Source organism: Theropithecus gelada, chromosome 2 (genome assembly GCF_003255815.1).
Source record: "Theropithecus gelada isolate Dixy chromosome 2, Tgel_1.0, whole genome shotgun sequence".
Taxonomy (NCBI): Eukaryota; Metazoa; Chordata; class Mammalia; order Primates; family Cercopithecidae; genus Theropithecus; species Theropithecus gelada.
In genome coordinates this window covers 172,834,164-172,860,097 of record NC_037669.1, presented here as the reverse complement: position 1 = coordinate 172,860,097, position 25,934 = coordinate 172,834,164, and positions in this window count along the sequence as shown.

The following is a 25,934-nucleotide window of genomic DNA, read 5'->3' as shown; positions in this document are numbered from 1 at the left end:
AACAAAACAAAACAAAAAAAGAAACTTCAAGGTCAGATGAAAAGAAAAACAAATGAGACCTAAGGGTTACAGTGCAGGTTATGTATTTTATTTTGTCCATCTACTGCCTCCCAACCATTAGGAGATTCTCCCAGACACCTTTGAATTTTCATGCCACAGTAATGGTTTCATTGAAAGCTCCCCTGAAAATGGAACTGAGTAATAGGTACCTATGCTTTAGGAAGCTCCAATAGAAACTTCTTTCTTAGCACTGTTTCTGAGACCCCACACGTCATACAGCAAGTGATAGAGGATAGCTGACACAGAGGAATTTGGGCAGCAACTGATAAAGGTCACTAAACACCGACTGTAATTGCAATGGTGGAAACCCAAACTACATCACTGGATCTGGCCTCTGACCAGCTCTTGGTTGCTCACATCTTTTCTGTTAGAAACCACCTTCAGATTCACCAAACCAAGATGTCAAAAATCAAAGCTGATCTGGCAGGAGATATATCTAAATTAAAATGAACTCTTGCAACCTGGAAGCTAAGTCAGTATTGAAGCAGAGGACCAACTGGGCAGTATAATTAATTCACTCCTAGGCCAAACTGCTAAATTTTTAAAATGTCATGTCATGCTTTCCTCCAGTGGTTATTTCCCTCTAGTCCATTTACCCTGTTGAGGACCAGAGGATGCAAAAATATCTTTGGACCTGCAAAAAATCACTGTAATGCATAACCAGTGTCCATTTTTAATCAAAAGAACACAGAACAGTGTCTTAAAAATAGTAGGTATTCAGTAAATATGAACCAATTTTTATTTCCCCTGCCATAAAAGATGTACAAATCTACCTTAGCTAGAATGGTGGTTTCCCTTAAAACAAAAGCAAAGAGATATGAAAAGCACAATTACTTGTCTATTTCATCTTATAGAATAAGAAAACTCACATTCAATTTGGGTCATTGTATTAAAGCATGATTGTATTAAAGCATGCTTTTCTCTGAAAGCTCTTCCAAAGTGTTAAGGACTGGACACTGGATATTTTTTCTCAAAGAGTGACTATTTTTATCCTTCTTTCTTCCTCCCTGTCCAAATAGTGCTACTCACTTTGTCAAGCAATTTTCTTAATAAAAGGCCCTAAATGTCCATGCAACAAAGAAAGGGCAGTGAACCCAGGAGATCATGTCTGCTCACTGTATTTTTAGCCACAGAATAATCGCAAATTATCAGCAACAAGGAGACCAGAGGAAAACTTAAGTAGAGTCTCTGCCCCTACACACAGATGGGTTTACAGGCAAGCTTTCGCACATTCACTCAATAAATATTTATTGTGGACCTATTATATGCTTGGCACAAAAGAAATAATGGTGAACAACAACAACAACAACAAAACACATGGTTTTTGCTCTCATGAAGATTACTGTTTAATGGGATATACTGATGTTAGTGAAGTAATCACATTAATGAACACATAAATTAGACAAAACAAAATAATATGGAGTACAATTCTATTGTCGTATACAACAAAGGAACCTGAAAACGCCAAAAGGGAATTAGAAAGCACTGTCCTGAAAAAGTAACTTGTGCTGACATCCATAGGATGCATAGCAGTTCATTAAGAAAGGGGTTAAAAAGTAGAGAGAAGTGACTGACCACACAAAAGGTACATGCAAGAAAGCATGCAGTTGTGTAGGCCATGTTAAAGATTTGGGTCCTTATTTTCAGAATAGTGGGAAAGCTTTGAAGAGAAGGCCCAAAGTTGAAGGAGGAAATTAGGCTATATAGACTATTGCTAAAATCTAGGCAAGAGATGATGGTAGCTGTTTTCTAGGATAGTGGTAATGAATATATGGCTATTCTCTGGAGATAAAAAGTCTGCAATCCGGCCGGGTACGGTAATCCCAGCACTTCCCCAGCACTTTGGGAGGCCAAGGCAGGTGGATCACCTGAGGTCAGGAGTTCGAGAATAGCCTGGTTAACACTGTGAAACCCCATTTCTACTAAAAATACAGAAAATTGGCTGGCCGTGGTGGCACACGCCTGTAGCCCCAGCTACTCAAGAGGCTGAGGCAGGAGAATCGCTTGAACTGAGAGGCGGAGGTTGCAGTGAGCCGAGATCGTGCCATTGCCCTCCAGCTGAGGCAACACAAGTGAAACTCCATCTCAGAGAAAAATTAAAAAATAAATCAATAAAATAAAAATTAAAAAATAATCTACAATCCATGAGGGGAGCATTGGTTGTGCTGGGTAAAGAAGGTTAGGGAGGGAGAGGCCGATATCAAGGAGAACTACTAGTTTTCTGACATGTCCAGTTAAATCCCAACTTAGCCAAGGAATTCTGGAAGGTGATCAAGTTTGTAGAGTGGTGACCATGATTTTAGTTTGGAGCTTAGGGTTACTCAGCTCCAAATGAGTAGGACAATAGGACATGTGAGCTCTTAAATGAGCAGGACAATAGGATATGTGAGTCTGGACTTCAGAGGAGAAGTCTGTACTGGAGACGGTTATTTACAAGTTAGATGCTTGGTAATTAATAAAATAAGCATTAACAGCATTATCTAGGAGAAGTGTATAGGACAGGAAGAGGACAAGACCTGAAATTCAGCTTTAAGGAAATGCAGTAGAGGAAAAGAAACTTTAAAGTGGTAGCAAGCAAATTGTTTAAATGATTGACCATGGTGACCAAGCTGGTTCCATTTGTTTAAACCTCCATGTATGGCTGGATTTAAAATTCAAATCACAATCTAAAGAAAGCCTCCACTTTACTCCTGCCAGGTTTTGATGGGTTGAAGAAATGAATGAATGAAGTCTTAACTTTATCTCTGTTAGGGTTTGACTATAAGAACTAAGCACAATTCCCTATTGCTTTGTAGCTCACTTCAATTTTTTTTTTTTTCCTTAACCCTGAGACTTTGTATCATGGGCCGTAAGAGGTAACTTTTCTCCTCGATGGCTCTAAACAATCTCTCACTCATCTCTGTATACACTTACTCAGTAACAATAGCTCCCATGTAGGGAGTATGCCAGCCACTTTACCTGAATTATCTCATCATTTTTGTAGATATAGAAATTGAGTCTCAAAAAGATTAAGCAACTTGTCCAAGGATACACATTAGTAAATGTCACACTAAGACTAGTACAAAAGCCATTCTCCTGAGGAGTATGCTGTCCTGTCTAAGTAAAATCACAAATGGACAACTTCATTACACGGTCCAACTTTCCTGCTACAGTGTTCAAATATTTCATGCTAAGTAGGATCTTCCTCTTGGACACAGAAGATCACTATTAAAATGATTATTTAGTCCCACATTTCTCACAGTGTTGTACAAACATTGCATTGAAATCACCTGGATTAAACTTGCGGTTATCAGGCCTTCAGGCTTCTGTCTTTCCCAATCCCACCACCAACCACAGTCAAAATTCGGTTTCAGTGGGTTGAAGTGAAGCCAGGTCATTTGCAGTTTTAATAAAGTCTCACTTGTTTTTTCCTGCACACAAAAGTTAAGCTTTCTTTTGCACACTGTAATTTGAAAACCATTGACTTAGCAGGACTCAACTTATTCTTATCGAACTGACTTAAAAGAGTACTTAATTTGAGTACATCTACTGGTAAAGATTAACGTATCTAGTTATGAAAACCACAGATCCGAGACATAGAATACAAACTGAATAAATGGGCAGTCCAGAGATTAGTACTTGAGGAGGATGCTTAAGTGTAAACACTTTTGCAGTCCCAAAGGAAACTGACTAACCCACATTCTGCTATTTACAGGCCACTGCAGCCGAAGGCCATTGCTCTTGAAATTTCACCTATCACCTCAGACAAGCAAGCAAGGAATGAATAGCTAGGACTGTGTTGTGTGTTTCCTGTGAGGCCACATCTCAGTTCAGGTTCTTGAGATGAGGATCTAGATGCAAGTAATTTATTTAGGAGATGATCCCAGGAAACAGGGTTGAGGCAGGGGTAAAACGAGCTTTGCCATTTAATGATATTATCTATTTCCTCCTCTGCCCTTACAGCCATTTCTTTGAGAAGGCAAGATTTAACCTTCTGCATCTACTGGGAAACTGCTTCTACCACTTGATGAAAAACCCTTTTGGAAGGCAGAGGATGAAAATGGCCTCTGCAAATGATTACAGATTGTTATGATTCCATTCTGAGGGCAGATGCCAAGAATCGTGACTGAAAGCAATCTTCTTAGCTACAGGGGATTCCTCCAGCCAGTGCTCATGTATATTTTTCAAAATACATCATTATGTCTGCAGTGTAACCACAGATGCTGAGCCCCAAGGCAGATATTGCTATTGCAAAGTACCTCCCCTGGCTGTGACACTGGAAAAAGCTTGTTTTCTTCCCTGACCTTTGTTCCATAAAGCTACAAAGGTTCCTTGGAAGTTCTCCAGTGATTTTTTTATTTTTAAAGCATCTATGCTATTCTTTTAAAAGTGGTTTAGACATAGTGTGAGGGTGTGAAAGGATATGTGGTTTCTCAGGCCCTGAGAAGTGAAGCCAGAAGCTGCAGAAGGAGATATAGACTAAAGCAACTCAGCAGGCCTAGACCTTATTTTTAAGGAACCTGTATACAAACTGGGCTTCACTAGAAAACTTTGGCAAGTTTTTGCATCATCAACCACCAGTTTTGATGCAGTTGCCTAAAGGGCTTGACACCCAACTAGGCAATAACTTAGGTTTGACATTTAAGAATCACCCTAAGAGTTCTCTTCTTCCAGAGGGCACGCTCATTTTCCTGTATGAACTGGACATTCCCTCCTACTGATTGGCAGGTAGCAAAGAACTCAACAGAAGTACTGACCCATGTAGACCTTGTCACTCACAGGCATGACAGATGTGTGGTCTGAGGAACATTTAGGAAGGGAGATGGGGGCAGCTTAAGCACGCTATGTTCAGCAGTGCTGTCCTTGTTTATATGCTTCTGTAGACTATGAACTGAGAAGAACCCAAGCTACCAACTGCCTCATGAGTGAATGTATCATTCTTTTGGTACATAGAAGGGTCCTATTTATTTGAGCCTCTGCACGTTAATAGAGTTTATCATTCTTAAGAGCCACAGTTTAGATTAGAGCATCCCTGACAGTGTATTACATAAATATAAACAAATTCAACAAAAATGTATTGGTTACTCAATATGGCCAGATACTGGGGATACTCTGATTCTCAAAATACTGCATGCCTTAGAATCACCTGGAAAGCGAGTTAAAATACAGACTGCTGGGCTCCATTCCCAGAGTTTCTAATTCAGCAGATCTGGGATGGGACCCAGAAATGACATTTTTAATAAGTTTCCAGGGAATGATGATGTTGCTGGTCTAGGAACCATATGATCACTGCCACAGACAGCTGAAACATGGTCCTTGGTTTACAAGGTTTGGTATAAGATATAGTTAATCCAAATACATGACTATTTGTTTGCCAGTAGGAAGTACTTAATAAAGAGTTGTTGAATGGATGGATAAATAAATGAATGAAAACACAGAATGGATATAGTGTGTGAGAATGTGGAAGGGGGGATTTATTGATTACATAGTGAGCCATTTGAAGAGCCATCAAGGAAGGAGCTAGCTGCATTGCGCTTCAAAGGTTAAGCTGAATTGGTGTAATGAAATGGCTGGCACGAGGAGTTTCCAAGATAAGAGAACAGCATGGCAAAGGAACAGAGAAGAGAAAGGAGATGTGTGTGGTGGGAAGTAGTGAATAACCAGGTGGGTATGTAAGATATTACACAGGGCCATTCCTGAGCCTTGCCTCTCCCACAAAAGCCATTCTGCTACTGGTCCTCCTTTTTCTACCTTCTTGGAAAGTGTCTGCCTCTTCTTTTACTACTTATTTTCTCTCCTACCACCCTGTACTTTCCTTTTTGAGCAACCTTAATATCCGTTATCTAAAGAACCTTTGGAACTAACTGTGGCAGATGCTTTTGGGGCCACCATCATATCCATTCAACTAGCCTCTTATTTCTAAGCAGCTGTAACAGAGGATTCTATGCACATAATTGAGAGCCACATCAACTATGTTGCACAGCTTTTTTCTGCTTTTTTATCTCAGGGCTTCCTCCAAAGCTCAAAGACTGTGTTAGCCCATATGCAGGAGCAGCCAGAAGGGTAGGGCACTTTATACTCTGGGCGGCAGCCAGTAAACAGTGGGGGAGAGGTTACAGTGGATACTTGACCCAGCATCGTGTCTTTTGAAAGCAGGGTTTCTTAGAGGGTCTACTGTGGAATTAAACCCAGTTCCCACAGTGGTAGCCATGTCAGTAACACACCCTTTATTTATTGTTGTTGCGTTGTTGGCTTATCCTCCTCACCTCTCATTCTACCCCTGCCTCAACCCTGTTTCCTGGGATCATCTCCTAAATAAATTACTTGCATCTAGATCCTCATCTCAAGAATCTAAACTGAGATGTGGCCTCCCAGGAAACACAACACAGTCCTAGCTATTCATTCCTTGCTTGCTTGTCTGAGGTGACAGGTGAAATTTCAAGAGCAATGGCCTTCAGCTGCAGTGGACCTATAAATAGCAGAACATGGGTTAGTCAGTTTCCTTTGGGACTGCAAAAGTGTTTACAGCATTAAAGATTTACAGTATACAGTGTTTACAGGTTGTTTCCAATTTGAGTGACAAATTTATTTACTTAAAATTGACTCTTGACTTCTTTTTTTCTTTTGAGACAGGGTCTCATTCTGTCACCCAGGTTGGAGTGCTGTGGTACGATCATGGCTCATTGCAGCCTTGACCACCCAGGCTCAAGTCATTCTCCCACCAAGGTCTCCCAAGTAGCTGGGACCACAGGTGCATGTTACCATGCCCGACTAATTTTTAAATGTTTTTATAGAGATGGGGAATCTCACTGTGTTGCCCAGGATAGTCTCAAACTCTCAGGCTCAAGTGATCCTCCTGCCTCAGCCTCCCAAATTGCTGGTATTACAGGCATGAGTCACCACGCCCAGGAACGCTTGATTTTTGTGACCTTGGTCTTATAAGTTTAAATGAGAGCTACCTCCAGGAAAATCCAGAAGTTCTAAAGTGTTATATGTCCAAAATGAGACTTATGATGTTAGAAAGTAAGATATAAAAATATCTATATCACACTTGAGTTGACAAATGTATCAATCTATGAGACAAGGACACTTCTCCAACTACATTGAAGCTCCGGGAACAGAAAGTCAAATGAGTTCTCAGGTGGGGAGTTGAAAACAATGAAGGGAAGTCACAGGAAAGACTCTAATAGTTTTATCTAGGATCCACTCTAAGCTGATTCAAATTGGAAACCTAATTTTGTGAATTTGATTTGGGCATTTTCATAAGAGCACAGGCATTTAGCAGCAGGTAAATTCCATAACTCTCTTTCAAGAGGATGATAGCAGAGACTTTTAGTGGAGGGAAAATGAATGGTCACAAGCATGAATATTTCATCATTCACTCCCCAGGCACCAGGGGATCAGAATATACAAATTACACTGATGTGATGCCAACAGGAGGCTGTCCAGAGCTTTCAAGGTAGGAGGCTCTGGAAAAGTACTTGAAATTCTAACCACCACACAATAAGATCTAAAGACAGCTGGAAACCTCAATAAGTATTTGAGGGTCTTAAAAGGCACTCAGTTTCAGGTGTCTTTACTTTTTGCTAAAATCACTGAAGATACTGATTTGGGAATCACTTTGCATACACTTTCAGCCTAATTCTGATCTGAATGACTTATCTCAGCAAGGGCCTGAGTTTCTCCCTGTCTTGTTAATGTTCTCAGAACTCCCCTCATCCACACAAAAATGTAAATATCTCTTAATTTATGGGTCAGTAGGAATAAAAGGCAAAAAATCACAAGGTGAGGGAATGAAAGCTAGAATGGATGGAAAAAGCTATATGGGAAAGGTCACAAAACATCTTATCTTATCCTAAAATACTCATTTCTTTCAACATACAAAATTTATGCCCCAAGCCCCTCTCTACCTACTATTTGTAGAGAGTTTTATATTTCATAATATACTTTCACACATATGATATCAATTGATCCTTATAACTGCCCACTAAAAAGAGGCAGGACAAGTATTTTCATCCCTATTTAAAGAATAAGTGCTGCTAAGTTACTTACCCAAAGTCCTAAGGTTGCTTAGTAACCTGGGGCCAGAATCCAGTACTTCTGACTCCCATTCTAGTGCATTTTCTGCTTAGCTGCCTCTCCCAAGGCAAATGACGGATGAGCCTTTATTTGGACGGTTTCTCTAGCAAGGTGTCCTCATTTGTGGTTGGAAACCAAGAGGCACCTCAAAGTGGGTTCTGCAGTCTGTTGCATGTTCATCTGTCCTCGGAGAACGAGCTCTTGGGTCAGCCTGCCTACATTTCAGTCCTGGATCCTCCATTTACTAACTGTATGGCTTTGGTAAAGTTATTCAACTTCTATGTCATACGTTTTCTATTTGTAAAACAGGAATAGATATAATCCTTCCCTGGAAGAAGTAAAATTATCCCTATTTGCAGATGACATAATTCTATATATAGAAAACCCTAGACTCTAACAAAGAAAGAAGCCTGTTAGAACTAATAAATGAATTCAGTAAAGTAGTAGAATACAAAAATAAGTTCTTTACACCAATAATGATATATGCAAAAAGAAATTAAGAAAAAATATTATTTTCAGTAGCATTTACAGGAGCACCAAAAAATTAAATACTTAGAAATAAACTCAACCAAGCAAGTGAAAGATCTGAAAACTATAAAACATTGATAAAAGGAATTGAAGAAGACACAAATGAAGAAAATATATCTACAATTAATGGATTGAATAATTAATATTTTTTAAATGTTTATACCCTGCAAAACAATATGCATATGCAAAACAGTCTCTATAAAATGTTAATTGTATTTTAGACAGAAATAGAAAAGCAATACTAGAATTCATATGGACTTGCAAAAGACCTTGAATAGACAAAGCAATCTTAAGAAAGAAAAAGCTGGAAGCATCACAATTCCATATTTCAAATGATATTATGAAGCTATAGTAATCAAAACAGTATGTTACTGGCATAAAAAAGACACATAAACCAAAGAAACAGAATAGAGAGCCAGATATAAACCCAAGCTTATACGCGCAACTAATTCTTGGCAAGGCCACAAAAAAGACACAATGTGGAAAGAAAGGATAGCTCTTCAATAAATAGTGCTGGAAAACTAGATATCCATATACAATAGAATGAAGCTGGACCTTATCTTATACCATACACAAAAAAGTCCACTCAAAATGGATTAAAGATATAAGATCTGAAAACACAAGACTTCTGGAAGAAAACATAGGGAGAAAGCCCTTGATGGTGGCTTTGGCAATGATTTCTTTGGCTATCACACCAAAAGATCAGGCAATAAAGGCAACAATAAACGAGGGAGGCTACATTAAACTGAAAATCTGCTTCACAGTAAAGGAAACAATCAACAAAATGAAAAGGCAGCCTACAGAGTGGTAGAAAACATTTGTAAACCATGTAAATCAGGGAAATGCAAATCGAAACTATGAGACATCACCTCACACCTGTTAGGATAGCTATTATTCAAAAGTCAAAAAATAAAAGTATCAGCGAGGATGTGGAGAAAAGAAAATACTTGTACACTGTTGGGGGCAATGCAAAGCAGTACAACAAAAAGAGTGTGGAAGTTCCTCAATAAATTAAAAGTAGAACTAGCACATAACCTAGCAATCCCTCTGCTTGGTATATACCTAAGGGAAATGAATTCAGCACCTCACAGAGATACCTACACTCTATGTTCATTGCAGCATTGTTCACAATAGCCAAGATAGTCCAGCAACCTAAGAGTCAATCAACAATGAATGAATAAAGAAATCATGGTACATATATATTATATATACACAATAGGATATTATTCAGAAATTATAAAAAGAGGTCCTGTTATTTGCAAAAATACAGATAAACCTGAAGGGCATTACGCTGAGTGAAATAAGCCAGGCACAGAAAAAAAAACAAAAACAAAAAACTACTGCATGGTGTCATTTATATGTGGAATCTTTAAAAGTTGAATATGTAGAAACAGGGAGTAAAACAGTGGGTAGCATGAGTAGGTAGGGGGAGGAAATGGGGAGATGTAGGTCAGAAGGTACAAACTCACAGTTATTTAGGAGGAATGACTCTAGAGACCTAATGCAGCATGAGGACTATAGTTAATAATATTGTAAATATACAGAAAATTTGATAGGAGAGCAGATTTTAGATGCTCTTAATACAAAAACAAAAAGGTAACTACACCAGGTGATGGACATGTTAATTTGCTTGACTCTCATAACCATTATGTCTATGTATAACATCACGTTGCATATCTTAAATATATACAAAAACACATACATACATACATACACAGATAATCACCTCATAAAAGAAAGTATTGTTCTTTTCCAATAAGATGGAAGAATCAAAGAAAATGCAAGTAAGTCATCTTAACACAGTTCTTGCAATTTAGTTAATGCTCATAGAAGTTAGCTGCTATGATAATAAAAATGGCGATGCCGATTGTTGTTACAAAACCCGGCCAGGCTAGCACCCCAAGACAGTCTGTGAGTTAGGCAAATTTTTATTTTGGCAATATACATCTGCTTTTTGGATTGGCTTTTACAGAAACAAATTTATCTTAAGCTTTTACATAGTTCAATTTTACCCAAGTTAGTAGATTTTAACATTTTAAAATCCAGGGCCATAATGTTTAGTCCTAGAATATCACATGAAGTCTCATTTATTTATTGAGACAGGGTCTCAGTCTGTTGCCTAGGCTGGAGTGCAGTATCTAACAATATTTTATGGTTATTATTATATTATATTTCATTATTATTACATTATTATATACTGAAAATTTGCCAAGAGTAGACTTTTAGGTGCTCTTACAACAAAAAAAAGTAGCTATGCCAGGGTGATGGTTATGTTAATTTGCTTGACTGTTGTAACCATTTCACTATGTCTATGTACAACATAACATCATGTGTTTATCTTAAATATATACAAAAAAAGATAGATGGATAGATACAACATATAGTATGCATATATATATTTTATATATATTTTTTATATATATATTTTTTATATATATATAAAACAATGGAAATGAGCAACACAAAAACAAGATAGTGACTGCCTCTGGGGGTAAAATAGGGAGATATTGTGAAGAAGGAGCACATAGTAGATTTAAGTTAATGAATCAGTTCTGGGGTTCTGTGTCAGTTTTGTAGATATACTAAATAAATACAGAAATAAAATAGGATTGTATATAGATAATGGATAACAAATTAGGGAGTTTAATTCATTTAATGTTTTAGATTGAAAATATTAAAGTTAGAATTAAAAAGCATAAGATCAATTCAAAATAATCTGATAAATTTTAAAGAATATATTATATATAAAGCACACAAGGAAAAGTATATATTTATGAGTGATATACAGGATTTAATATTTAGCAGACTAAACAATTCTTATAAAACTTAAAGTAATTCCCCAGGCACACCTCTGTTCTAATTCGTTGGTCATACACTGATTATATCCTTCCCAGTGAAATTATAATAGGGAATGTACTTCCATAGAGTCAAGTGGGCTCAAATATAGAAAACTTGGCCCAATTAGTAAAAGCAATTATAAAAATTCCAAGATTCAAATTTTTCATTTCTAAAATTTCAGGACCCCATATTTATTCTATGGGCAAGGCATGCTTTAAGATCAAGTCCTGTTAAATTTAACAGCTTAATAATTTATACCCACCCTAAAGCAGCTACAGAAAACAAAATTGGTGAGTTTATATTTTCAAAGTGCTTAGGAGTGGGTCTGGTAAAGAGTAAATGATAAATAAGTATTGTGAAGTAAATGAGTCTCTTTGGAAAATGTAGACTGTCTTTCCAACAAATTGTTACTCAAGTCTTCAGAATACTATAGTATATTTATTTTGAGAAGAATCGCCAAAGGAAGATGAGAACAGCCTTTTTCCTGCATTTTGTTGAACAAGTTAGCAATGTTTTGCATAACCTAATGCATTTGCAAGTCCAGTGTGTCATATCAGTGGCAAGGCTTAACCTTAGGAAGTTCTAGAAAATTCAGCAAAATTGAATTCTTGCAGCACTTGGATTCCAAAATGTTCTTATATGAAGGGTTAGCTCAGTTAACCATTTCAATGAATGTTTACAGCACATATGCTTAGTTATTTCACACATTAAAATAAATTAAATGTACGTACTTTGCTTTGCAGGGGACAGTGTAGTTACCTCCCCATTGTTCATCCCACACTTTCCCCATTGTATAGCAGCAATGTGATTTTGAGTAGGACTGACAGGACCCAAACTCCAGAATATATTCCTACTGACTTAAGCCAATTAAGAAAATTTCTATCTCCTGCTCGAGTGATTGAGTTGAAAGGGTTCATCGAGAGACAGAGGATAATAACTTTTATTCAAATAGTCTTGAGAAGCTCTGTTCTTCAAAATGCTATAGACATAGAGGCATATGCCCTGAGTTTTTGCTGATGGCCATCTTGTGGTCATGAGGAAGCTACTCTGGGGACTGACACAATACACAGGGAAGGTAAAGCAAAGACAGTTGCAGAGAAACAGATTCAGGACCTCAGTTTGTGCCCCAAGGCAGCTCCACCACTGAAATTTTCCATTAATGAACCACAAATCTAATTAGCAATTGGTTTGAGCTGAAAGCAATTTAGCATTCAGATTTTGATAACAGAAATGTGAAACTGGTTGAATTGAGGTAAAAAGGACAGTGATGGGGGCTTTTCTATCCATAACCGCATAATCCATGATCACCTGGATTTAGATTTTTCTAATAGCCAATAAATCATAAACAATCAAAGGAATAAGGCATAAATGGAAAAATCATCCATGGCTCTGGTGATTTCCAGAGACAAATGATGAGAAAGAAAATGGTAGATACGCACTAAGCCCCTGCTTTTATATCAATAAATGTTCTGAACACCTGTGTATTTCCTACTGAAAGAAAATACAAATTTCATATCAGAAGACTGGCACACTCATTGAGTTAAGTGTGCCAGTTCTTTGTTTTAGAAGTTTTACTCCAATACCAACTTTGTGATATTTCCACATCAGAGATATTCTGAACTGAATGAGGCTATGCTTTCTTCCTCTGCCTCAGTGCAACTGTTTTAGCAATAAGGACACACTGAAATTCAAGAAGGTGAGTAATTTGCATAATGGTAGTGGTAGAATAGTGATAAAAATTCAAATCTCTGGGTTCTTTATCTAATGATTTCCTGACTGCACCATAAAAATAGATTCGAAAAATATTGCCTCAGTCAGCTATTGCTATGTAATAAACCACCCTAAAATGTAGTGTCTTAAAATTATTGTATTCTTTAAACTCTGTGGGTTAGCTACAACAGCTCTACTTCAGGATACAGATCTGCTGGGCTGCTCTACTTCTCTCTAATCTTCCTTAGATCACAGGCTCATCAGATGAAGTTCTTCGCAGGGAGATGGCAGGGGTGCAAAAATAATCACACCTACACAAGCATATTTATTGTCTTACATATGCTGACTTTCCATTGGCCAAGCCAAGTCACATGGTCAAGTCGAAAGCCAAGCGGAAGAAATGGCAAAGTTACTGGCAAAGGGGAAAAAAAAATTGCCAGTAATTTAATCTACTGCAAATGTAAACAGACTGAAGAACAATGAGGAGAAAATATAGTTCCTCAAGTCGAGTCAACAAAACACAAATGAGGTTATGAAGAGAAAAAGCATCAAGGTGTTGCAGTTTTGCAATGCCCTATGTAATGAGTGCAAAGTGATTGTCTCATCTAAACCAAGTTCATTAATCTAGCTTGAGATGAGAATTAATACCATAAACTTCTCATTAAATATTAAATTACAGCTCTTTCACCCAGGCAAATTAGCCTAGACATTGATGTCAGTGAAACTCCATCCTGACTCTAATTTGAAGGTGTAGATTTGAGCACAAACTGGTTGCATATAAATAGAAGATTTTATCAAGGACAGATAAGCAAAATATCTTTCTCCAACCTTGAAAGCCATATTGAGAATAAATTTTCAGATTTTTGTTAGGACCACTGGATTTACTTCGGGCCAGAAATAAAATTCTTCTTGTTTTGCCCACACTGTCAAAATGCCATCCACTTCTGATTCTCTCCTCCTTTTCTCAGGAGGCAAGGAGTTTGTTATGAGGACAATTTAAAGAACGAATGACCAGATCCCAAACAACGCTAGCAGGGGAAACTGAAAAGGGTTAAAGAAACCAGGGAGGGCAGGGATTTATGTTAAAGCCATATGAAATATTGGAGCCTCATCACACAATATGGAAGCTGCAGGAGCAACAGACGGAGCAGCAGCAGCTGCGGGTGGCTGCCCTGAGACTGATCGCCACCACAGCAGGATCCTCTGAAGTTGGTACCTGTCATCACATGATCAATGGAAACTATACCAGGAGTCTATGTAGAAGAAAACAATGATCATTTATTATTTGTTCCACCATAAACATGTAGAATAAAGCACAAATTACACAGTAAAATAGAATCTGGATTCAAGTCTGACTACTACTATAAAAATGAGTCGTAGCCTCACTACTTCACTAGCTGTGACAATGTTTGTAAATCACTTTGATTAACCTGCATAAGCCTTAGACTCCCTCACCTGCAAAATGAAGAAATTAATAATCCCTATCTCTGTGTTGTGGAGAAAACTAAATGGAGATAACATATGTCAAATAACTAGCATGATGCTTAGCAAGTGGCAAAGGTGCATAAATAGTAGCTAAAGTCACTTTTCAAGTTATTTTATTGTAAGTTGATTTTTTTTTAACCACACTAGGGGCGGATGGATGTTTGCTGGAAAATTGGTAATTTACCTTTCCTCTCTCATTTTTCACGGTTTTCCAAGGAGCTTCACCAATATATATCATCCATTTGAATGGAAAAATTATGATTTTATTAGAATGCACCAAAAACAGTTTCAATAAACAAAGATTACTGCACACTTTGTTTGGTGTGTCTTAGTATAAGCCATTAAAAATAAAGATTCCCAAACATCTGATTCAGTCACACTATGAGGAATCTGCATTTTTTAACTTCTCTGATTTATTCTGAGGCAGATGGTCTATATTTTGAGAAAAAATAAAAATAGCATAAACCATGGTCTCCTACATATAAAAAGCAGAAAAATGTTTAGAAATACTCCAACGGATCCTCACCAGGCTGCATGGATTGCCATTTCCAAAGAGATTAAGAACAGCATTATAAATGAAAGCAGATTAGCTCAGGATATACTATTTGTAAGAGAGGAAATTTCTCCTCCTACACTCAATTCTTTAAAGAATTTGGAACTTGTCATTTTTTCTGTGTGATGTTCCACAACGTAATGAAGTAAATGAGGATATCTGGAGCTAGCAAAATACCTACGGAAAAGTTCTTAGAATATCACATAAAAGCTTTCAGGGTGGATTTATAGCCCTAGAAAACAACCTCATGGGAAAAGAAACTTTTTTTAGTACTGGGTGTGACCCAGTGGTGTCATCCAGTTCAAAGTCCTTATGTTCACATCTGGTGACACTAAAGTTGCTCACAGGTAGGAAAAGGTGCCATGGACCATCCAGCTTATTAATATCTGGGCTGACATGAGAAAGACAGTCTTCAAAGGTTTCTGTTTTGTTCTTTCTGATAAACCAGTTATATCCAGCCTAGAGTCCCAGGTTAGTGAATGAGGAAAAGTACAAGCTTACAAGTCATTTTCAATAATTCTAGAGATCTAAGGGGAAATCTTCTAATAACACAGGTATGGAAGACAAATTTAAAAATCAACTTTCTTTCCTTTTACCTGGAATTATGTAAATTCAGTATGGTCACACTCATGCTGCCCAGAAGCTCCACAAAGCTTCTGAACAAGATTCAAGAAGTTGCTGCATTATAACAAGCTACCTCAGGGTAGAATTTTCTGGAATATGATTGGTGGATCTTACTCTGACACAAGTGCCATTATGTAAAGAAGACACCCCCCTTTCTAAGTAGAATCTGCTCACGTAGACCAAAATGAGACAGCTAAACTAACGTTACCCATAGCAATGAATGGTGCTTATTGCCTGTATACTTATCTAACTTCATTATGTAGTAGCATCATAACTGAAGTAATGATTTATGTATAATCATAATGTGATGGTAAACTTGGATCATTCATTTAAATCTGGATTCATGCTTAAATGGAAAGCCAGTAATAACTCAGATGGAACTAATTATTTATTGTTTAATGCATGCAGTTTAGACAAGAATTTCAAAACACAAGTCCTTGGTGACATTAAAAAGAAAAAAAATTCTAAAATTACTGTACTATATCAAGCTACTTCTTGTTACAAATTTACATTTTAGGTCCCTGAGCTATAATTTTTAAATTTTCAAAGGGAACAGATTTTCAGGGAAAAAAAATACCTATAAAACAAGAGCTGTTTGGACAGAAATTAACTTCACATTCAAAATGAATAAAACCATTTTTCCCCACTGGAAACACCAAACTTTGAAGCATATTGCTTCATGACTTAAGATAAACACACCCAGCTAACCTGGTTGTATCAAACATTTAAATTTATCGTAAAAGAATAATTATGGGAATTCCACATATTTATGACCTCAGATATTCCAGGAAACTTGGTTAGGTCATATCCACCTCAAAGCATATTACTCCTGCTTACTCTTTTGCCAGGCTTTTATCTTTCATTCTAGCTGCAAAACTTCAAGAGTCTCTTCTATGAAGCCATTTGGCCTTACCTAATCTTGCTTTCTCTGAGGACTGCCCAAAATTGACCATAAAGCACTAGGGCAGAGATGCTGTGCCATTAAAAAGAAAGATGTAGTAATTTAGTAAATATGAACTGCATAGGAATTCTGTTAGATAAATACATTCAGAAACAAACAGAAAAGAAATCAAGTTTCTTTTGAAAAACTTCATAGTTTGAAAATTCATAGTTTCAAAAATTATGGATGACACGGAAAGTGGAAACTACTATCAACATATTAAATGTTAGGAGGCACTGTCCTGGGTATCTGGTCAATTCTCTCTCACTAAAATCTTCAGAGGAAAAGATGCATATTCATTTGGCAGCAACTGGATACAATCTTTGTAGATTTTTATATTTTTATCATTTTAAATGTTTTACATTTTCTTTCTTTTTTTTTTTTTTTTTGAGACGGAGTCTTGGTCTGTCGCCCTGGCTGGAGTGCAGTGGCCGGATCTCAGCTCACTGCAAGCTCCGCCTCCTGGGTTCACGCCATTCTCCTGCCTCAGCCTCCCGAGTAGCTGGGACTACAGGCGCCCGCCACCTTGCCCAGCTAGTTTTTTGTATTTTTTTAGTAGGGACGGGAATGTTTTACATTTTCAACATTTTTAATCCCTTTTATGTCAATTGCCAATAATTCAAGTCAGTCTTGCCTATAAATCTCAAGATTTGTATCAAAAATCCCAAATTCCAATAGATCCAAAAACAAGCAACCAAGGAATGCTCCCAAGTATTTCTCTTAAAACAAATTATTCTTTAAATATTTAAACAATGCAAAGGAAGAGAGTTTACATTTAATAGATATCTACCATATTCCATGCATCGTGCTCAGCACTTTAGATAAAATATCCTAATATCTGTACACATGGTATTAATATACTCACTTTCCATGAGGAAATTAAAGCTTGAGAGATTGAATAGCCCAAGGGTGAGAGCTAATAGATGGCAACACTGAAACAACCCCTACAGAAGAAGTAGCTTAAATTTTACTACATTATCCTCACTTAATTAAATTAGATACAGAGTTGCACTCAGTATACCTATCCAGTGCATTAGAGCCATTAGGTTACAAGTAACAAAAACTCAACCTAAACTAGTTTAAACAAAACAACATATTTTATTAACCTCCTTAAACAAAGAAGAAATTTGGAACTGGCTTTAAGAACGACTAGAATCGTGGACTTAAACAAAGTTAAGCCTCTCTCTTTCTTCTCTCTACACTGATTTCTGCACACAGTAAGGACATAGTCCCAGAAACATCACTCTCTGATATTACAGTTTTGAGATATAAATCCCCCATCTACCAGCTGCTAATGAAAAAATATTTAGGGCAAAGTCTCTCAGCAGCACCATTATTGACATTTTGGACTGGATAATTCTTTGTTGTGAGGTCTGCCCTAGACATTGTATATGTTTAGTAGCATTGTTTACCCCTACTCAGTAGTTGCCAATAGCCTCCCCAATCATCCCCATCATAACAATTACAAATTGTTTATAATGTGAAATGTCTTTTACTGTGGGGTAGCAAAATATTCTTGTGTTGAGAATCACTGCTTTAGAGAGAACTACGAGTAGTCTAGTTCAATGTAAGCACCCACTCTTCAACAATTCTCCTGCCCAGAAAATGGAGTCATTTAAAAAGATGGCAACTCCAGTTTAGGCCACATGCTAGAATGGGGTTGTGGGAAGAGGGGATAAAATTCATTAAGAGGAGAAAAGTACAGCATTGACATGGTCCCTAAGAAAGTCATTGAGACTGGACTGTACTCCAATTTGTGTCAATTCCATGCAGATTATAGCAGGAAAGCAAATCTAATGAGCATCTTTACCTGACCCAAATGAAGTCTTATGAATCATTCATGGCCAAATGCCCACATCTTCTATTGCATTCACTATGATTTTCTATATTCCAATTGCTCTAGTGTAACATATAATATATTCTCTTTTTCACCAAACTCAGTATTCCAAGCACATATTTTAAACGTGCAGTAAATTTACTTGTTCAAGGTAGAAGATTATAATAATAGCTAACATTTATTGAGTACCTATTTCACAATGGTCCTATGAAATAGGCACTATTGGGCCGGGCGCGGTGGCTCAAGCCTGTAATCCCAGCACTTTGGGAGGCCGAGACGGGTGGATCACGAGGTCAGGAGATCGAGACCATCCTGGCTAACACGGTGAAACCCTGTCTCTACTAAAAAAAATACAAAAAACTAGCCGGGCGAGGTGGCGGGCGCCTGTAGTCCCAGCTACTCTGGAGGCTGAGGCAGGAGAATGGCGTGAACCCGGGAGGCGGAGCTTGCAGTGAGCTGAGATCCGGCCACTGCACTCCAGCCTGGGCGACAGAGCGAGACTCCGTCTCAAAAAAAAAAAAAAAAGAAAAGAAATAGGCACTATTGCTATCTCTATGTTATAAAAGAAGGAAAGTATCTTACAGAGGTTAAGTGACTTACCCTTGGTCATCTAGCTGGGATTTCAAATCATGTCTGTTTAATATTAAAATAAATGCTCTTATACACAAACAAATGTTGTCAATAGCTTTTTGGGACCCAAAACTGAAGAGCCAGGAAAGGGACAATAGAAGTCAGTGTGGTTCCTCTTTTCCATTTTCTCCAGTTATCTCCTCCTACCTATATGCCATCCCTCACCCCTACACACACACATGTCCTTCTAGGAATAAAGAAAACATCATTGAGACATTTTTTAAAGTAAATTACTAATAAGTAGAGACAACTCAAAAACCAAACACTGAAAAGGATAGTTGAGGGTTAATCAACTTTCATTCCTATTAAATTATGGCCCATTTTAACTGATGTTTATGAAGCAGGAGGGCAAAGGATGGGCAGGATAATTGCTCAGAAATATACCCCTCAGGGGAGCAGCATCATAGCAGGCAGCATTCTTTTACAGAGAATTAGAAAAAGTAGTTGCAGATCTTAAATGTTGCAGAGAGTTATAAAGAAATCACAACAAAGTAGAGTCTAGGAGAATTCATCAACATTAATAAGTCCAGGAAGTTTTGAACCTCAGGATAGTTACCAAAGAGTATTTTCTTTCTCCGAATAGAAATCCTTAAAAAGAAATAGTAGTAGAAGGAGACCCAGCTAATGGTTTTAGCTTTGCCCCAACAATGATTCATTTTTATTAGTCATCTCTTTATTCTTGGTTTTCTCAACTGTAAAATTAGTGAGTTAGATTACCTTGCCAACTAGACTACTTCTTTCTTTCTGATATATCCTACAGTCCAGTGTCAAGAGGCTGTGATGCTGGTACCACAGGACAACTCTCAATCCTACTTAATCTAATTTAAATAGGTGCTGAGCACTTCTTTTGGCAACTCCAAATCAACCTTGTCAGGAGAAACTCTACATGCAACTCAGCTATCTATCTGCATAGAAAAGACTCACTATTCCCTGCTTTAATGTTTTACCATATTCTTCACAAGAGCTGCTGCATGATAATATCTGAATTTCACTGTTTAATTATCTATCTTCTTATCCTTCATCCTAGACATAGAGATCATCTTGGACCACATATTAGCCTGTTTTCATGCTGCTATAAAGAACTGCCTAAAATTGGGCAATATATAAACAAAAGAGGTTTAATTGACTCACAGTTCCACATAACTGAGAAGGCCTCCAAAACTTAAAATCATGGTGGGAGGCAAAGGGGAAGCAAGTCACGTCTTACATGGTGACAGGAGAGAGAGACAGTCAGCTGGGGAACTGCCAAACACTTTTACACCATCAGAACCCATGAGAACTCACTCACTATTATGAGAACAACATGGGGGAAACAGCCCCCATGAGTCAATCACCTCTCACCAAGTTCCTTCCTGGACATATGGGGATTACTATTCGAGATGAGATTTGGGTGGGGACATAGGCCACATTGCACAGATTATCTTGTTACTTTTGCCATCGTCTCGGGTGGGGGCAATCTGTGTCTCTTGTTCCACGGGCCCCCTAAGCTTGCCTATGATGAAGTTGGAATCCTCTTAAGTAATCTTTCTCAGTATTAACTATTTTTAGTTTGTTTTGTGTTCTTAAAGCAACTTCAACACTGGAATATGAATTCAGTTCAAAGCATTGAACCCTTGAATGATACACCTCAGTGTGTCACATAGTTCTATACCTACCTGTAGCTCAACAGTCTGGATAATCTCTAAGGCCCTTTCAAGTAATAACATTCTATGATGTCATGGTGCTGTAGCAGTGGTATTAAACATAAAACATTTAGCAAAAGAGACGTGCTGGGCTGCAGTTAAAAGACTAGATCATGAGCAGATTTTCAAAAATTGTCACTCACCAGGGGCAAAATGGTTTCAGGTTTTCCAACCAGAAATAACTACATAATACCACTATTATAAAATAGTGGTATACCACTTCATACCTATGAAAATATAGGTATGAAGCCCTATACTCTTAGAATATACAAAAAGCACATCTATCCTCTATTGTAGGTGAATTACAGAGTGATGGGACGTGCCTAGGATCCCAAGCAATTTTCTCTATTTCCTAAAAATGAGTGGGAGTCCCATATATACTTTTCTTGTGATATGTTAATTACCATGACTAACACTTCACCAAACCTTCTCTTTTTCTCTTGATTCGGGGGTAGGGTAGGGGTGGTGAGATGCTTTTGAAGAAAAACACATCAGAACAAATACATCCAAATTAATGGACTTCCTCAAAGGGCATGCCCTTCACCTAACAATGCCAACGGTCATGCAAACTCCTCTGAAGCTGTACCTTGGGAAACAATTTCAATGCCAGTTTTTTAAGAACGTTTTTAAAAATGTCATATGTACATATACCGTATATTTGGGGGAAAAAAAGTCAACTTGATTACCCAACTCACTGAGCCATTTAGGTTAGCAGGCTTTACCATGAAACACTTGGGGATTTTTTTTCTAAAAACCACAATGACCCACGAAGTCTTACAATCATGACCCATAAAGTCTTACAAACATTTACATACTGTGCCAAAAGCTGAGGAGGAAAACCTAGAAGTTTCAAAGATGTTTTTGTTAGTGACAACATCAATTACAACACGTTTATGGTCTCTCAAGATAAAATATTTTTTAGGTGTTATACTCATTAGGAAGTATAACTTATAGCCTGCATGTTTTATGTATATTATTTTTTATTTAGCCCCCGCTCATCTATGTATCTTTATAACACTTTATTTCAGAAATAATTTAAAATAGTTTATAAGGAGACATTAAAATACAAGAAATAGCAAAAATTAAAAGTGAAGCAAAAGAAGAAGTAAAAAGAAAATCACATTAGGGACATAAATAGAGAACAGGAATGACGTTTACAATGCACATCATAGTGTGAACTTATGACCCAAAATATGGTGAGTAGCCAATGGGAAAAAGGAAACAAGGTCAGCTACACAATTCACAATGTTCGGAAGAAAGGAAGCAATTCAACTGCACAGGGAGAATTGTGTAACTTACAGGATTTCCTTTTGCCATTAACCCATAGGCAGAGCCAGTCAAGCTTTTCCTCAGAAAATGGTTTTGAATCAATTCCATGTCCTGGGTGGCTCAGTGAATAAGACCCCAAATTCTGTTCCATGTTGAATACTTCATGTAATATATCTGTAATACTCATAGTTTTAACATTTTTGAGGCATATGTAAAAAGACACTTGCCTTTATCAAAATAAGATTTTAACAAAGAATGCCTAACTTTGAATAATGTTTATTCCTCAAAAAAAAAAATTTGCAAATATCTCCTAAAGTTACTTGATTAGGCCACTGTTTGGTGGGATTAGTATATAATAAATCATAAAGTTTAAAGAATAGCATCCAAAATATCTTTTATTATAGAATAGTTGATATACCTTCTCTTTAAGAAACATACTTGACTAGTTTACTTTTTTAATGGTTGCAGTATCATATTACATTCCTCTGAAGATATCAGTTATATTCACATACATGTTCAAAGAGGCTTGTACATGGGTCATCTTTGCACATTGCATATAATAATGGAAAATTGGAAAGTGCTTAAATGTCCTTCAACAAGGTAAGGGTTAAACACTAAATGACACATCCCAGAACACTATGCACATACTAAAATGAATAAGGTACAGTTAAATTGAGTCTTATGAGAATATTCTAAAACATTTTTGCATTCTTTTTCTCTTTGCTTTATTAATTCTGATCTTTGCTGGTCATTTTTCAATTTGTTGATTCTGATGACTTTTTTCATAATGTTAGTTTTTCCAACAACTTAATGACTCTTGGTAGTATGTATCTTTTATTTTGAGATTCTCTATTAGCCTGTCTGAGAATACTATACAGTTGACCCTTCATATCCATGGGTTCCACATCTGCAGACTGAACCATTACAGATGGAAAATATTCTAAATAAATAATACAAATAAAAAAGTACACTATAATAACTACATAGCACTTGCATTTTATTGGTTGTAAGTAATCTAGAAACTATTCAACTTGTACTGGAGGATATGTGTAGGTTATATGCAAATATGCTATTCTACATAAGGGAGTTAAACATATATGGATTTTGGTATCCACAGGAATTCTAGAACCAATCCCCCTGTGGATACTAAGGGACAACTGTATTTGTCACTATTCATTATAGGGAGAGAACATGCTGCTTGGTAAGACAGGCCTGTCTTATTAGTATTAGGACCCTCCCTCCCATGTGATATCAGCAATCTGGGACAGCATCCTTTCTCTGAGGCCCAAGTCTCATTCATTGCCTCTGCAGAGGGAAACATTTCTGCTGTCTGTTGCTTGGCACAATTGAGAGGAGCAAATATTTCTGGGTCTCCCAGCTTCTCTTTCTGTAGAACCTCACACAGTCATTCTGAAAATTATTCCACAGCCTCTTTCTCCTCTGTTGGCAACTGCTGATTTTGAACTTCTCCTGACACTGCTCCTATTTTGTGTAGAAAAACTACCCTGTTCATGTTTTAGACAGTCAGCTTCCTATTCCAATCCAATCTGAACTAATTACTTCAGGGATTTCTTATAACATCCATCCATCCATCTACAGGATCTGTTCTGGTTTTTCAGCATTGTTACAGGTTTTATTTTTAAAATCTATGCTTTGTATTATTTCTAAGAATCTGGAGTGGGAATAGAGGCAGGTATGTTTGTTCAGTCCCTTCTTGGTCTCTTTTTCATAAATATCCAATTGAAATTTCCATGGGAACTGGGTTGATAGAATAGATTAATTTAAGGAGCATTTGCATTCTTTCCAATTCTTCCAATAATGAACAATTATTTCTATTTCCCCATATATTTTCCTTATAAAATGTTATAATTCCACTCACATATGTCTTAGACACTTTTTATTAATTATTCCTAGGTATTTTGTTCTTTTGTTACTATTGTGAAGGAGATCTCCTTTTTCATCAAAATTGCTAACCAACTCCTATTGGTATATTAGGAAAGCTATTGATTTTGATATACTCATTTTGTAACTGATCACCTTGCTCAGCACTTTCATTTTTTCTAACAGTTTTTAAATTGCTTCTCTTAGAGTTGCCAGACAGATGATCATGGGACAATGTGAAATGCGTGTATCGGTATTTTCATTTCAATATCGTTTACTGTAGAGAAAAGTAGAAAATAATATTAATCTCCATCAATAGGAAAATAAGAAATAGATTAAATAAATTATGATGCTTACAGATGCTAAAGCACCAAGGAATCTTTGAAAGTAAACACAGGTGGAAAGAAATCCACATGTGAAAAGAAAATTAAAAGGATACCAGATAGCATAAGTATTTTAACCCAATTTCCTCATTCTTACATAAGACTCTTTATGTATATGTTGTGTATATGCCAAAAAGGAAAGAAAGAAAGAAAGAAAGAAAGAAAGAAAGAAAGAAAGAAAGAAAGAAAGAAAGAAAGAAAGAAAGAAAGAAAGAAAGAAAGAAAGAAAGAAAAAAGGAAAGAAAGAAAAAAGGAAACAAGAAAAGAAAAAAGAAAAAGTTTAACACTTACACAACCAAATGTTTAAAATGGTTAGCTTTTGTTTTCCTAAAAGACCTGCAATGACTATGTCCTAACTTTTCTGTAATAAGAAGAAAATAAGTCAGGCATGGTGTTTCATGCCTGTAATCCCAGCACTTGGGAGGCTGAGGCAGGCGGATTGCTTGAGCTCAGGAGTTCAAGACCAGCTTGAGCAACATGGCAAAATCTCATCTCTATAAAATTACGAAAATTAGCCAGTCATGGTGGCATGCGTGTCCCAACTACTGGGGAGGCTGATGTAGGAGGATCACTTGAGCCCAGGTCAAGGCTTCAGTGAGCTGAGATCATGTCACAGCACTCCAGCCTCAGTGACAGAGTGAGACCTTGTAAAAAAAAAAAAAAAAAGAAAGAAAGAAGAAGATGACAACAATGATGATGACAACGATGACAAAGAAGAAGACAAAGGTGAAGAAGAAGAAGTAGGAGAAGACAGAGGTGTTGTTTAAATGTATGTTGCTGGGTGGCTTATTATCATTCACAACAAACATTTTCTGACATATGCCATGCTCTCCATGTGACTAGCCACATTATTCTGCCTATGTAAACCAGTCTATGTGGTGAGATGAGTGGGTAAGCCAGCCAATTAGGATTCTTCCATTGGAGTAGAGACTGTAAGAGAGAATGATAATAGAGCATTCTCAGAGGCTATCTTAAAAAAGATGAGCTAGACAGAGTTCAGACTGAGGAATCAGTTTATGGAGTTTTACCATGAAGTCACATCCAATATGGATGGAGTAATTCCAGCAAGGCTGATAAATACATGGGCATCTCAAACATTGATACTGCTCGATATAACACTTGCTGAGTGTATTTCATGTAAATTATTCAGGCCATGCAAACAATAGTCCCCAGCATTTGTCCTCAGGTTTTTATCTCTGTATCTAGTTGTTGTTAACTGCTTTATAAGGAATGGCACACTCTACTTCTCTAGAAATCTGTATTTCACCCAACATTTTAGGTTCAGTTCAATCCCATCTTGAGCTTATTTACCTCTTTATAGAAGCAATCATCCTCTAAGGCTAACCTGACATCTGACTAAAAGACCTTGTAGAAGCCATAGACTCCATTGGCTGCCCTGTTGCTTTGGGAATGTTAAGCTTCATCCTAGGTTATTGCCACGCCTTTGTCTCAAGCA